This window comes from Gossypium hirsutum, chromosome A12 (assembly GCF_007990345.1).
Source record: "Gossypium hirsutum isolate 1008001.06 chromosome A12, Gossypium_hirsutum_v2.1, whole genome shotgun sequence".
NCBI classification, from domain to species: Eukaryota; Viridiplantae; Streptophyta; class Magnoliopsida; order Malvales; family Malvaceae; genus Gossypium; species Gossypium hirsutum.
In genome coordinates, this window is record NC_053435.1 from 21,809,481 (window position 1) to 21,826,126 (window position 16,646).

The 16,646-nt window shown below is 34.8% G+C and overlaps 1 non-coding gene across 1 annotated transcript; it reads left to right on the top strand.

Moving 5' to 3' along the window:
• The first annotated feature begins 1,756 nt into the window (after positions 1-1,756).
• LOC121212004 (small nucleolar RNA R71) lies at positions 1,757-1,863 on the top strand. The gene has a single exon (XR_005907216.1). It is a non-coding gene; the product is annotated as a small nucleolar RNA R71 (small nucleolar RNA).
• Positions 1,864-16,646: the final 14,783 nt, after the last annotated feature.

The window sequence follows — 16,646 nt, forward strand, 5'->3', positions numbered from 1 at the left end:
AGGCACGAACGACTCTCTTGTCTACGATCGGGTAATCAAGTGAATTCGACTCAACCACCCGAGCCGGGCCACATCACTAACTTTTCCATTATTGAGCATTATTCCACCGGATCAGGAAATTTCATGGATTTAAGAACATTAAAGGTTACCTAATCATCTTGAACTCGCATGGTAAGTTCACTTTTCTGCACATCTATTAATGTTCTCCTTGTTGCTAGAAAAGGTCTCCTAGGATGATCGACATTTTCTTATCTGCTTCAAAATCTAAAACAATAAAATCAGTAGGAAAAATAAACTTATCTACATGTACCACAGCATCCTTGATCTTTCTTTCTAGGTGTGCTAAAGATCAATCGATTAGTTGGAGTGTCATAATTGTTGGTCTAACATCACTTATACCTAACATCTTAAAAATAGACATTGGCATCAAGTTGATGCTCACTTCTAGATCACATAAAACTTTACCATAGTAAGATTCTCCAATGTTACAGGGTATAGTAAAGCTCCCAAGGTCCTTTATTTTCGGAGGTAGCTTCTTTTGTAGGAATGTACCGCACTCCTTTGTAAATACTATAGTCTCAAACTATCCAAGCCTCTTTTTCTTGGATAAAATATCCTTTATGAACTTGACATAGTTAGGCATTTATTCTAAGGCTTCTACCAATGGGATATTGATATGAAGTTACTTAAGAACATCCAAGAATTTCTTGAACTGCATCTCCTATTTCTGTTGCTTGAATCTTTATGGATACGGAGGTGATAGAACCTTGGCTTAGATCAGACAACTTTTCTAAGGTATTGTATTTGCATATTAAAAAGGTGTTAGCTTATTAGAATTGACTAGTTTGGATTTTACCTCTTCAGAATTTTTAGAATCTGGCATCTGTGGTGTAGGAATTTCAACCTTGAGTTTCCTTCCTCTTGGCAAGTTCATTTTCAACCTAAACTACCTTGGGTTCCAAAGTCCTCCCACTTCGTAAAGCAACTGCTTTGCAGTGTTCCTTAATCATATTCCTTGGATTTTATATGTTACTCAGCAAGTCTCCTTGAGGTCTATTATAGAGCTTCGTAGCTAACTGACCCAATTCACTTTTTAATTTTTTCAGTGTTGTTGCTTGGCTCTAGATTAAGGCATCATTCTTATCCATTTATGCCTTCAACAAATTCTCCAAATTATTAGAAGGTTCAGCTTGTAGTGGTTTTTGAACTTGTTCATTTAAACCTAGAGGTTGATTTGATCTATGTTGTATGTAGGTATTGTTCGGCCCGACTCATTGATTACTCCAAGAGAAGTTTGAATGGTTTCACCACGAAGGGTTATTGAACTTGGACTGTGTTCTTTGTCCACTTCTATTCTGGTTTTGATTTCCTACATAATAGACAGACTCGAGATTTGAAGGACGATTCTCAAACGAATGTCCGTTCCCATAGCATACGCAAGAAATATTGTCAAATTGACTTGATGCTTGAGCTACAACATTATTCAGTCCATTAGTAGAAAAATTCTTAAGCATTTAAGAAATTGAAGATACCTGAGCTGCAAGTGAAGTGAGAGCATACATTTCATGCACTCCTACTACTCGTCTTCCTACAGTTGCTAGATTGTTCAACCACTGAAGTTGTTATTGACTATTCTCTTGATAATTTCATAATCCTCATTATAAGACATAGAAAGGAGAGCACATTTCGCAAAAGCATCTACCAAGTGTGTATGTTGAGACCATTATAAAATGTATCCAGTTGGATGCAATGCAGAATCCCGCGGTAAGGGTATTTTTGTAGTAACTTTTTAAATCTTTCTCATGCTTCATATAAGGATTCATCACACAATTGCTAAAAATTAGTGATCTTATTCCACATCTTAGCATTTTTGCTAGGTGGGAAATACTTAATTAGGAAGCGTTTTGCTAATTCTTGCCATGTAAAAATTGAACTAGGTGGCAATGAATTACGCCATGCTCATGCTCTATCTCGCAATGAGTATGGAAACAACTTCAACCTCAATGCGTCTTTGGTTACACCAGTTATCTTGAACGAATCACTCACCTCTATGAACAGTCGAAGGTGAAGGTTATGATCTTCTGCGGGTATTCCACTAAATTGGCCCACCGTCTGAAGCATTTAGAACATCACTGGCTTCAATTTGAACTACGGTGCCTCGATCTCAGGTATCCTAATTCTCTAATTAATCTTATTAAAAAATGGCACAACATACTGCCTTATGGTTTGATCCCTATCATCAGCAATAAGGATTGGATTACTAGCATTAGCAGCTCTATTCCCTTGAACTTTGTTTCAATTTTTGGGGTTCATTTATGTGGCTTGTCTCTAGGTTATTCTTTCTCATTTTCTTTGTCTAAATGTCCACTCGATTTTAGGTCTACATGGAGTAAGTCGATAATTCGATTAATGCTCATAAACACCTGAAAAGAAAATCACAAAAATAAAAAGATTAATTAAATAAAAATAAATAACCAAATTGCAAGAATTAATTTAAAAAATAATCAAATTAACAGTCCCCAACAAATGGGCCAAAAAATTGGTTCAAGACGGAATGTGCAAGTATACACAGTCATTATCAAGTAATAAGTGAGTAAAAAGAGTATCGTCTCCACAAGGATTGTGTTAATAATAATAAATTGTAAAATTAATATTTACCAATTTGGTTATTAAAATAAAATAATTGAAAGTGATGGATGTTCTAATTAAATTAAATTAACAGCTAATATGCAAATGAAAATGAAATAAAATGCAATGAAATGTTTAAGCAACAATTCACAAGATTTAACAACAATAACATGAATAAGCTAGAACCATTACAACTCTTGATTTAATTCACTCACAAATATACTTAACAAATGTTCCAAAAAATTCCATGACAACTGGATTATCTATTAACTCGGAATCTAAAATTCTTAAGCTTCTGTCGAAGTCTTATATTTATCACTTAGAAAAACTTGCATATGTCTATGTAAAAAAAAAATTAAATAAGGATTATATTTTAAGCCACCATTCCTTAGAATTTATGCAAAGTAACATGGACATATCTGTTGGAAAGAATTTAATCACATAAATCTAAAGTTTTTTGAGGTAATAAGGTTCTTTTGAATTATTACAAACCTTTAACCTATTTCTGTCGAATATAGATTAAACATGCACCTTCCAAATATTGTGTTCATTAATCATCATCTGAATCTGATTAAGCAATTAATTCTAATGCATTCAAACATATATTGATGCATGAACAATATAAATTATTTTAATTGGAAGCATATGTAACAGCCCATTTTACAGTGGTGTCAAAAATAGTGGTTTCGGGACCACAATTCTGACAAGTGAGTCTGTATATATTATATATTAATATTTATGAGTCAAATATAGTATTATATTAAATAATGATTTGATAATTTTTATATTTGAAATGATTTGTTAAGTACTAGTGATTTGTCCCTAAAGTCAAGTGATTTTAGAAAATGAGGTATCGAGACCTCGTTTCTATAAACTAAGAATATTTACGGAGTGATTATATAAGTGTATTGAAATTTAGTCCATAAATTTTGATGTTTGGCTAGTTAATTAAAGAAAAAATGCTAAATCATAAACGTTGCAAAAGTTAATTATTAATAGGGATTTTGTAAGAATTGGGTATAAAGCTTTAAGTAGATGGTTTTAAATGGAAATTGAGCCATTTAAAATTGTAGCGGACCGCTTTTAACTTAATAACGAAAGCTTTTAAAATAAATTTTATAAAAAAATAATGTTAATGTATTTAAAATAAAAAAAAAGAAAGAAAACACTAAGTCAATTTTATTTCTTCTTCATCTTTGCAATTGTCAAAACTCCATGGTTGAGCTTGCTTGAAGTTCAGTTCTTTATTCTATTGCATGTAAGTCTCTCAATTAATCGTTTTTAATAATTTTTATATTTTTGAGATCATTTTAGCTTAATCTATCTAACCTGGGGATTAGTTTGTAAAATTGTTAAGTGTTTTGGAAGGTGCCATTGATGAGTTTAGTGTGATTTTAAAGTTTAATTGTAGAATATTTAATCTTGGTTGTTGATTAAGACTATTTTTTAAAGTGATTTTAATTAAGTTTTAGTTAAAGGACAGAATCGATAAAAGATTAAATTTGACATGAAGTTATTGTGAATTTTGAATAATTATGGGTTGTACTAATATGAATATAAATTTGGATAGCATAATAATTTATGGATTTGTGATAAATTTGAATGTTTTCGGTTTAGAGACTAAATTTTTTTAAAATATAAGTGTAGGGAAAAAGTGTAAAATGTCGATTAATAGTCAAATATATAAATTTTAGTATTTTATAATATTTTAATTGGTTAATTAAATAAAATTATTATATTTAGATCAAGAAACGATACAATCGAACTCGAATCATGGAAAAGCTAAATTGACAGATTAGTTGTTGGCCTTGTTTTTACAATCGTTTTCGTCTAGGTAAGTTCATACGACTTAGTTTAGTATAAATTGCAAAATTTAATTGACTTGTGATTTATGATTTATTGAATACATATATATTTCATGAAATAATCATAAAGATGATTCAAGGTGAGAAATGTAATTGTTTTGTAAGATATTACGCGGATTTGTATATCAAGCCTGAATAAACATATGATAGGATACAATTGGCATGCCAATAGGTTATTTTGTGCATTGTATGGGATTAACTTGTGTTGAGATGATGATTCCTATCTTGTTTCTGTCCACTGACTATACTGGAGTCTAGCATTTGTTATGGACTATCGTGTTATATTTACAGTGATTCTGGTGTGTTACCAGGTGTGGATGTAAAGCCTTCGGGATTGGCACTTGGTGCCCAAGTGTGTTTTCAGAGGGATGTTAGCCTACGGGCTAGGCACTTGGTGGCAAGGCGTGTTCTCGGTTGGTTTGGCTCGTATGAGCTTTTTGGCATGTTTGGGGTGGATAACTACGTATCTTATCTATTTATACTGTTCATCAGGCTAAATTTTTTTAATCGTTAAATGACTTAATTTATGTAAATGGTATTTAGTTATATTTTCTTGTGAAAGATTAGTACATGTGTTCATGGTTTCTGATATTATATCGTGACTTGATAATGGTTGATGCCGTATAAATGAGGTGATTAAATAACTCTTATTTACTTAACTCACTTGTTGAATGGTTGTGATTGACAGGGTTAATGTTAGCCATTATTTTTGTTATTTATAAAAAATGTGATTATACGATAAGTTATAACGTTTCAACCTGTGAACTTATTAAGCTCGTAAAAGCTTACTCGTTTCATTTTCCTGTTTCCTTGTAGATAACATCTTGCGGAATCAAGCGATTGGATCAACGTGAATATCACACTATCCAAACTCTTTTTGGTAGATTTTGAAAACTTTTATTTTTGGGATATGTGGCATGTAATATAAGTATCTTGTATAGGTTTTAAGTACTTACTAGAAGTGGTATGTTCTATACTTGTGCGGTGAATGTATGCTTTTAGTTAATAATGTGCTTGTTCATGGTTTGGTATGAAAATCCAATTTTGGTTTGGAACTTGTCATGTAATAAGTGTATTTTTGTATTTAAGTTGAATACATATTTCTATGTGTTCATATTTGGGTGATGTGAAGATGTTTAAGCTTGATTTTAGATCACTCCTGTTTATGCCTTTTATGTTGGATTGAAGTGTGCATATAACCTTGGGTTTGGTTAGTTCATATAAATCATTTGGAAATGTTTGAATTGTGGTATGATTGAATATGAATAGATAGAATAAAATGGTAAGTTGGTATGTGTTTTTATGTATGAACCCATAGGTTAGAATGTAACTTAATTGATATGATTGTGGATAAGTTTGTTAATTGAATTGTCGTGTCAATGAAGGCACATTGGTTAGGCACTTAAGTTGGATGATTTTGGCATGTTTCAGGCTTGTTTAAGTGTGTTTTGAATAGGTTTAATTGTTGGTAAATGAGTTGCTTTATGTTCAAGTAAGCACGTTTTGGTAAGCTTACTTTTGACAGAAAATTAGAGGCACACCACCTGGGACACGGGCTATCACACGGCCGTATGCTACACACAGTCTCTTTACATGGTCATGTGTTTCAAGTGAGTGTGTCTCACAATCTGGGACACAGCCTGTAACATGGCCGTGTGACCCAACATTGATTTAAACACGATCTAGCACACGGCTTGAGACACGGCCATGTGAAATTACTTCGAAAGTTACACGATCTGTCACATGGTTGGCCACACGGCCATGTCCCTGTGCCACAAGTCCTGGGCTTTGTCACACGGTCATGTGATCCTTATTCAAAATTTTTGAAATTTCCTTAAACTTTAAATTTTGTTTCAAATTAGTCCCTGATTGTTCCTAAATTATTTTTAAAGCCTTATAAGTCCAATTTAATGTCAATAATCATATTTATGCTATGAATGACACTTAAATTTGATTATTTGTTATTTAATTTTATATTTGAATAGTTAAATGTTAGTAATTGTTATGATGTGTGTTGTAATACTCTATAACCCTAATCTAATGATGGAGACGGGTTTGGGGTGTTACAGCATAAATAATTGAGGCGCAGAACATTATAAACATAATTTAAACTAAAAAAATCAAGGAATCACACTCATTCTAGTAGAAACAAATTAAATAATCATCACTAAATGAATAGCATTCAAGTAACTTGCAAGTATGTTTTCAAACTTAGAACAATTTAAAGAGAAATGAAGAAAAAACTCTAAAAAAATTTCAGTGATTCTCCGAAACTATTCGTGGTGGTTTCCTCCTAATTTTATTGATGCTCCAATGCAAAGTACTTTTTAAGGTGGCTGACTGTGAGAGCTTCAAATCAAGAATTGCTTACTAGATGAACTCTCTAAGAGAGAATGGGGAGATGAAAGAATATGGAAGGTTTAGGCGTAGGAGAGAAGGAGAATAAAGATGTTGAGAGAAGAGAGAATGGTTAGTGCACGAAAGATTTTAGAGGTGAATGAGAGGTGGTATTTATACCTGAGGGAAGGCTTGAAAGTTTGCAAAAAATAGCATGAACACCCCTTGAAAGTCTCTCATGCATGGTCGGCCATAATTTATGGAAAGAGAGGTTGATTTCTACTCGATTTTAGCATAATTCTTGCTTGATTAAAGAAAAAGGTTGGACGACAACCATGGAATTTGTTGAGGCTATTTTGTGATTTTTTTACACATGTAAATACCCTTAATTAATTGTTCCAAAGTCGGTTGGGCTGATGATTGCTGAATTTGGACTCTTTCCCCCTTAATGGACTATTTGGGCTTCAAGGTGAAGAGCAAACTTGTTCCTTTCATCAACCCACTTCCAAGCTCGGTTAGAATTAATTCCTTGTGCCCAATACTTATGCTTTGTTGTCCCATGATGATTCATATTCAACTCATGTCCATGTGTCATCCATAATGACTTCAAACATCTAGCATGTCAGTAAACCAAGCTGTAGCAATTTAGCAAAAAAATGTAATTTCCAAAATGTAGCAACATAAAGTAAAATTATGTAAAATTAGTATTTAATTACTTAAAATTAAAATCTTACTTTAAATTTTCCCAATTTTTCAAACATGTACTAAAAATACACAATTTGCTATCAAAATGCTTATAATTTGCATAAATTCCTATTTAAAAGGTAGATTTTTATGGGATTCAATGTAGTTTGGCGGCATCGTGGAACGAATATCAACTGGTCCTTCGGGATGACATCGTGACAATGGTTATCGACTAGTCTTTTAGGGCGATAGATTGATGATGGTGTATAGGTCATTTGGGGCGACATCCTGTAAATGGTATATAGCTTTTTTAAGGTGACATTATGTAAATTGTATACAGGTTCTACAGGGCAACAACTCAACAGAGGTTTATTGATTCTTCGAAATCAATAGTCTATGGTTAGCTATGACATGATCCAATGGCGAATAGGTACACCTCATGGTAAAAATGAAGTTTGCCAGGATGTCGAATAGGAAGCTTGCCAAGGCATAAAAATGAGGTTATTGTATGAATTGAATAGCAAGTAGTTTGACAAGATGATCATGATGCATCTAAAAACACGAGTAAGCGTGCTAAATAGAGGAATCCGCTAAAATGCGAAGGTAAAAGGAACTGGTAAACGCATCTTAAATGCGACATATGTGGAAGGAAGGGGTATTTCCTTCAAGGTATTTGTACATATAAATCTGCCATTAAGATTCTTCGAGAATTAATGTAGAACCATCATTGGCTAAGTGTTCACAAAATGGTTAATCAAATTTGAAATTTTAAGAGGTAATTTGGTAAAAGGTCTCCAGAAAAGTGGGAAGTCCGCCAAGGTCCACTTTGAAAGGATTGTCCCCCCAAAGTTGTAGGATCAATTGGGTCCTAAGAGATGTTTGTCAGGATTAAGTAGTGCAGAAAAGTTCATAGGGACTATAAAATGAGGAAGTCCGCTAAGGGTAATCTAGATAAGAGATAGTTCGTCGAGAACTATCTGTTAATTGGAACATCTTAGTAAAATGTGCTAATGTGGAAAAGTCCTGTGGAAATATCTTGCAAGTGTGAGTCCACAAGGAAATGCGAGTGTTTACAAATCAGCCAAATCTCATATTCAAGACCGCAAATGAGGAAGCTAGATTGGGTTTTCCTTACAAAAGTGTCTATGAAAGGGCAAGTAGAAAGAAGATAATCGTCTGGGTAATATGGTAAACCTATGTTGAGTTCAGCGGGGAATAAATGGATTAAGGTCAGGATTCGCCACTTTGACAAAGACAATTGCAAGTCCAATTGACAATTTGCTTATTCGCCTGTATGGTTCTCTTTGACGAGCTGAGCCAGGAAGGTGGAATGGAAGACTATGATGAAGCCAAACAAGGTTAAGTACCAGATTAGGGTTACTTGAAAGAGTACACCTACAACTAAGTCAGCTGATATGTCTGCCAATGATTAATACAGAGAAAGTATGAGTGCCAACAATGCCAATCTAATTGTGGAATCCCCTAAAACACAAGGAGTTTTAATCCTGTGCATGAAATCTTACTTTCCTAAAAAAATAAGAGTTTTTTATGAATACTGATGTACAGGATCTCACTAAGTTCATCTAAACCTATAAATCTATTGGCTTGTATACAGGGTAAATGAATGACTTGGGGATCATGTGGAGGGACCAAGCCAAACATTGCCAAAATTGCTTTAAAGGCATGGTAGTTGTATCATGCATATAGAGGGTGTTATTGTCCGCAACTATAATAGTCAAATTGTAATATAGTTTGTACAACAGGGTATAGGAAGTACTCTGAGGATCGTACCCAAGGGAGGATGAATTAAATCTAAAATTATTTCTACAATAATAATTCTAAACAATACTCAAGAAAAATCATATTAAAATAAATAATAAATAAGGAATATTAATATTATGCAAGAAAATAAAATTAGTAGAAAGAAATTAATCAACAAAGAAATCTCGATTAACAAGCAGAAGATTAACTCACTTCAATGGTTGTAATTAACTTTAGAACTTGAGTTTTAGTGAATTAGCTAATAATTAATCAATTATTACCTTTTAGCCTCTAACTATTAACTAATCAATAAATACTCATTTATATCTCGACCTTGCTTTCTAAACCAAGATAAATTACAATTTACTTAACAAACTTATCTTTCGACCTCGTTTTACCTAGATGACTTCCTAGGGTCGTCAATCCTAAGGTTTTAGCATACATAATTTAAATCAACTAATTCTATGGGGAACCTTCGTTTTTCCATTAATTACTCCCACATTTTCTCGTTAACCTTCCTAAAGGATTTAGCTACTCATGAATCTCGAAACAATTTTCCTAAGAATTAATTTAATCATGAAAAAAAACAAGTTAAACTAAAACAAAAGGAAAATCGATATTTATTCGTTTGATAAACTGGATGTGCTCAGTTCTACGAATTCTTTTAATAACTATAGAGATATCGATGTTGGCAGTTAAGAAGTGAAAGAAAAATATCAAATACTTAATAACAAATTGAATCCAAGTTAAACAAGAAATAAAAAATGTTTTTAAAAAAATTAAAAACTAATTAAAAACTAAGTTTAAAACTAAAACATAAATTCTACCCTAACAACTTGGCTCATTTGCTTAACATAAGCTTTGCTATTTGATGTGACGTTAAATGTAGTAGTTATTGCAGTATATTTTTGCACTTAAAGATCTTGTTTTCTAACCATTTTAATATTAATTATTGCATTTTCAGTAGTTAGTAGCTAAGTAGTAAAAGTTAATAAAATAAGTGTTTTTGGCACATTGTTGAGTGTTAGTGACCCATTAGGCTGACACAAGCCTTAGGTAGGTTTAATTTGTGTATTTAAGTGTACAAGATGTTTAATTCTAGGCCCAACTGACGTAGAAACTTGGGACGAGTGTTGCTACTCCCATTTTATTCGTGGCTACTATGGGAATCGCTTTTTCTTTCTTTTCCTCTAGCTACTAAGATGTTTCATTCCGCCAAGTTGCCTTTTCCCTGCCCATGGATTCAACAGTAGTTCAAAAGGTTGACCTATTTGATAAACCATAATTTATACATATTTCTATCCCATGCTTAGCACATTTTATGAATGTTTTCTCCTTAAAATTGGTGAATTCGATGCTTCTAATGCCTTAATTTCATGTTTTATACTTAGGTGAGCATAGGACAGTGAAAGGAACGAGAAACGGGCCAAAAAAGGAGAAAATTGGCTAACGTATGAAATCAACACGGCCTGGACTTCCTCACACGGGCAAACCACACGGCCGTGTCCCTTTGGCAAGGTCAAAGCACGATTTACACAGGTAGATCACACGCTCGTGCCCATTTAACAGCCTTGAGCACGACCTTAAGCAATCGCACACGGGCATGTCCTTGCCAAGCCCAAGTTTAGTCTAATTCGGAAAAGGCAAATTTTGAGGGCTCGTAGGCATTCCAAAGCCTATAAATACACCCTAGAAGAGGAGAAGAGGGGGGACGCAGAAGAGGAGGCAAGAAATTGCTCAAGGAAAGTCGATTGATCCATCTCAGAAGCCGGATTCACCATCAAGACTGAAAATCTCCCTTCAAATTCCCTCAGGAGTTTTGAGTTTTCTTATGTTTTGTTATTTTTATTCTTTTGAGATGTTTTCTTTCATTAGTATGAACTAAAACCCCTAAATACCTAAGGGGAATGAAACCTAAGACGGATCTTGTTATTATTATCTACTAAATTGTATGATAAATATTTGACTTGTTCTTAATTATGTGTTCTTAATTCTTGTTTTGATTTTCCAGGATATTGATTCAAGTTAAGCTCTTATTCAAAGGAGGAATAGTCCCTGTCTAAGAGTAAATTTGTCATAATTAAGCGGAGTTGATTGCATGCCTAGAGATAGGGTGACAAGATTTTGCCGGATTAGGGTGAAACCTAATAAGGGGATCCATAGATCAAGTTAATGCAACCCCAAGGCATTAATTAGAAAGAGATTTCAATTATTCAATTTAGGGTTAGAAGTTGTTAGTCTCGAGAGAGATAATAATATAACTTAGGGATCTCTACGAAAAAAGTTGAATGAATAAATAGTCCGATTCACAGTCAAATAACAAGTGAAGTCTAGGTGGATTTTTCCTTAAGTATTGTCTTAATCAATCGAGTTTTCCAAAAAGTATTTTCCCCAAATTTCTTTTCTGTGATTTCTTAGTTTAATTAATTAGTTAGATAAACAAAACTCTTTTATTTTTAGGCTAGATAATAAAAAGAAAGTTGATACTAGTACTTTTAGTTCCTTTGGGTTCGATAATCTGGTCTTGCTAAAGCTATACTACTGTTCGATAGATACACTTGCCTTCATCGTGATAATAGTTAGTTTCAAGAATGATTCATTATAAATATTTAAAACCTACCACGAATATCACATATCACTATTCGACAATTTTTTGATCTACACTTATTTTCAACTCCCCAAAGCATTTCGTTTACTACGCCCTTGCTAGTCTTTAGGTGCCTAATTATCCACTATAAGCCTTTCCTCATTTGAGCCTTGCCCTTAACTTTCTTTACATTAAGGCTATGTCATCTTAAAGTGCTCAATTCCAAACAAAATTCAAGCCCAGGCCTGTTTTCAGGTCTAGCTGACCATAAGCTTATTTTACAATTCAAAAAATTAATAAAAAAATATTTTTATATTAATATTAATCCATCTTACAATGCTTAGGACCCGAAGCTAGCATCCCTTTTCCCGTAGCAACTTTGCACATAGGGAATGTAACACCCCTAACCTGTATCTGTCACCAGAATCAGATTATAAGGCGTTACCAGACAATACTGAACATTCATAATCATTTCATAAGCATCGAAACATCATAGATCAAACATCAATATGGAGTCCTATATATAGGTCATTGAGACCTTAAACATGTATTAGAAAGGGGTCAGGACTAAACTGAACACATATAAAAATTTTTCGAAAGCTTAACATTTTTCCAAGGTTTACAGGTCACACGCCCGTGTCTCTGCCCGTGTGGACAAAAATAAGCTATTTGAATAGCCAATTTGCCACCCCAATTGGGTCAAACCTACAAGCACCAAAACTATGCTTAGTACACATACCAAATCATATAAAAAACATATCTACAATCACAACCAAAACCAAGCCATATCACACGGCTATATATACGTTACATTCATATTGAGATAACTCTAACTTATACATGCCACTTAACCACTCAAATGGTAAAATTTCTTTACGAAACTTTCACACATCTCTAATATCATACCGAAGACTTTATTAAAATAATAAAATAAATATTTTAACTTTGGATAATGGTCTTGAAACCACTATTCTGATTAACCCCAAAAACGGGCTGTTACAACTCTCTCCCCTTTAGGGATTTTCATCCTCGAAAATCTTACCAGAAGAAGTTGCTTCCAAATCTTGAATCACTTTCGCTAATTTCTCAGGGTTACAAATCGATTTCTGTGACAGCCCAAAGTTGACCCTAGTCGGGAAGTGGTTTCGGGACCGCTAAACCGAGTCACCAAAATGTTTGAATGTGATACTTATTGTCTAGAATATGTAATTATGAATGTGTGAAAATTTCAAGCTTCAATTTGGTTGATTTCATGTGAATTTAGTTAATAGGACTTATGTGAGAAAATTCTAAAATGTGATAGGTCAATGTGTGAGGACCTATTAGTGCATGTGGACAAAGGGGGGGACTTGCATGTCAAATTTCCCCCCTAATGAGTAGTGGCCGGCCATGACAAGGAATGATGGGCAAAACATGTCATGAAACATGTTTTGTTAATGGAAGAATAAAATAAGGAGTATGGGTAATAAAGAAATGGAAACAAAAGAAAAAAAATGTGTGGTTGCCCCCCCCATTGCCGTGAGCTAAAGAGAAGAAAGGAGAAAAATTTGTGTTCATCCTTTCTCACCTTCATTTTAGCCTAAATTAGAAAGAAAAACAAAGAAAAAAATTTCTCATCCTTTGGTTCATCCTTGGCCAAAAATTTTAAGGAGGAAAGAAGAAGAAAGGTGAAGAGATTCGGCCATGCATGTAGCTAGGCTAAGGTATGTTTGATGATGTTCCATGAGATGCATGCATGTTTTAGTTGTTAGCTTGAGTTCTACCTAGCCCATGGTCTAAATCTTGCTATGTGATGGAAATGGCACTTGACCATGGATGCATCATTCTTGGTTGATGTTTGATGTTGTGGTGATGAGGCATGAGGATGAGTTAAGATTCGGCCTAGGTGGAGGTTGTGTTAATGCCATTGCATGCAAAATATGAAGCTTTTTAATGATGCATGTGATGATGGCTTGATGATTCTTGAACCTCCTTTTTAGCATTTTTGTGTGAGCACATATGTGCATTGGTTGCTAAATGGAGAAGAATCGGCTAGCAAGATGTGTGCTAAGGCCGAATATAACTTTGCATGTTAATGAGCAATGCATGTGTTAAATTGATGAAAAGGGGGAGGATGCTTTACTAGTGTGTATATGTGTGTATTAAGTGTTGAAATCGACCCCAAAAATAGACATGCATATTCGGCCAAGGGGAAAGAAATTAGCTAATATGTTGTGTTGATGCATGATTTTTGCATGTATGAGACTTTAATGTCTAATGTATAAATATGGGCTAAGTGCCTTGTGTTCATCTTTTTGATGCCTAAATGATGAAATCAATTTATTTGTTTGATTAAGCTCAAGAGCAAAGGGGAAATAAATCCGATAAAGGGAAGGAAAAAGTGGTTGAATAGCTAGCGGAATCGTTCGACAACACCCGAGGTAAGTTCTTGAGTAAGAGAGCTTAAATTACAATGTGATTAAATCATGCTCTATGTGTGGCTATTGAGCCGAATGTGCAAGGACGATATGTGCCTTGTGTTTGAGTTTCGCAAATGAAAATGAAATATGAATGTGCATGATTAATTGAATGCTGTCCGGGCTAAGTCCCGAAGGCTTTGTGCTAAGTGAATATATCCGGACTAAGATCCGAAGGCCTTTGTGCGAGATACTAAATCCGGGTTAAGTCCCGAAGGCATTCGTGCGAGTTGTTAAATCCGGGTTAAGTCCCGAAGGCATTCGTGCGAGTTATTAAATCCGGGTTAAGTCCCGAAGGCATTCGTGCGAGTTGTTAAATCCGGGTTATGTCCCGAAGGCATTGTGTGAGTTACTAAAACCGGGCTATGTCCCGAAGGCATTTGAACGAGGAGCTATATCCGGTTAAATCCCGAAGGTACGTGATTTGGTAATGAATGAGCTTGCTGTAAAATTCCAGCGAATACTCGAAAAACATCCCAATATGGGATATGTTACGTATGTGTTAAATTTAATCGAGCCCTTACAAATAAATGTTCGCTCAGTTGATAAACGAGCTACCGGCCTTCGGCTAAGTTAGTCTATTGTGTATGTACATAAGGGTTGTTAATGTTGTGAAGCAAGTTTGATATCGGTAAATTGCGTATTATGAAATATTCCATTTAGCCAAATGTGTGTTATTCTTTGTTTATGCTGGAATTCCTTGCTCAAACTTACTAAGCATAAATTGCTTACTCGTTACACTGCTCCTCTGTTTTATAGATTTTTGGTTCTCCAGCTATCGGACTCGGGATCTTGAAGTCGAAGTCGCCCACACTATCAAAGGCTCTTTTGGGTACTATTTTGGTTGAATCTTGATATGGCATGTATAGGACTACCCATTGTTGTTTTTCGAGTACTTTATGAAATGTATAAGTGTACAGCCATGCGAAAATGGCTTGTAGAAGTGGAGTATGGCATTAGACCATTCGTGTTTATGAATGTATAGATGGTTTCATGATGTAACTATAGTTGGAATGGAAGTGTTGAGCAAATGATCAGCCACTAGAATGGCTAAGTATGATCATATGTGGGCTTATGTATGACAAGGCCCTAGTTGGTCCATGAAACCCCAAATTAGGTAAGGTTTACTTTGAAAACAGCAGCTGATAGCAGCAGTGGTGTGGATTGGAAAAATCACAAGAATTCGTAGGAGTGGAATTAATTAGGTAATAAATTATGTAATCGAACCTTGATGAATCTACTTTCATATGGAAGTAACGAAACAATCATAGGAACAGTACAGTAAGAGATATTCGGGTTCTTGCGGAACAGGGCCAGAACAGTTTCTGGATTCCCTGTTCCGCCTTTGGAAATTCACTATAAATTGACCACAGATAATTATGGGTCATACCATATATGTATGGATTCCTCTCTGAGTCTAGTTTCCATAGAAGCAAACGGCATCAGTATTGAAGCTCTGTGCAGAAAGATATCCAAGTCGTAATGGGAAAAGGTCAGTGTAGTCGACCCCTGTAACATGGGAGACTTTGACTAATAAACTGTACTAATAGGCCCGACCAAAAATTCTAGAAAAAAATACATAGGTGGGGACATGAGTCTAGTTTCAGGGAAAAATCACAAAACCGATTTTCGAGTTGTGAAACTCAAGATATGATTTTTGAAGCGACTAGTACTCAGACTGGGCAGTGTCTGGAAAAATTTTTCAAAGTTTGTTAACATCTCGTGTCCGACTCCGGTGTCGGTCTCGGGTTCGGGGTGTTACATTTTATTGGTATCAGAGCTACGGTTTAGTCGATTCTAGGACTACCGTAAGGTTTTGGGTCTAGCTATACATGCCATTTTATGTGATTACTTGATAGTGTGGTGATTTCTGACAATTGTAAATGTGTTTATTTATAGTAATGGATCCCGATCGTGACCGAGAGGTAGCTGATGATCTTGAGAGTGTAGCGCCTGCTCCCGCACAAGGGACAGTGCCGGCGGACTCTCAACCTAATGCTAGTAATCCGAATGATGAAGCTAGACAAGCATTCTATAGCGTGATGAATGATTGGTTTAACCAATACATTCGAACTAATATGGCTGTTCCACAACCTCCATTCCCGACAAATACTACCCCCGCACCTACAATACCACCGGTAACAGACCAAATAAGGTCAAATAAGCCCCCAGTTGACAGAATCCGAAAACATGGGGCTACTGAATTTAAGGCTATGGATAGCGATGATGCCGAGCAAGTTGAATTTTGGCTGGACAACACTATCCGGGTACTCGATGAGCTATCTTGTACACCCGATGAATGCCTAAAGTGTGCTATCTCCTTGCTAC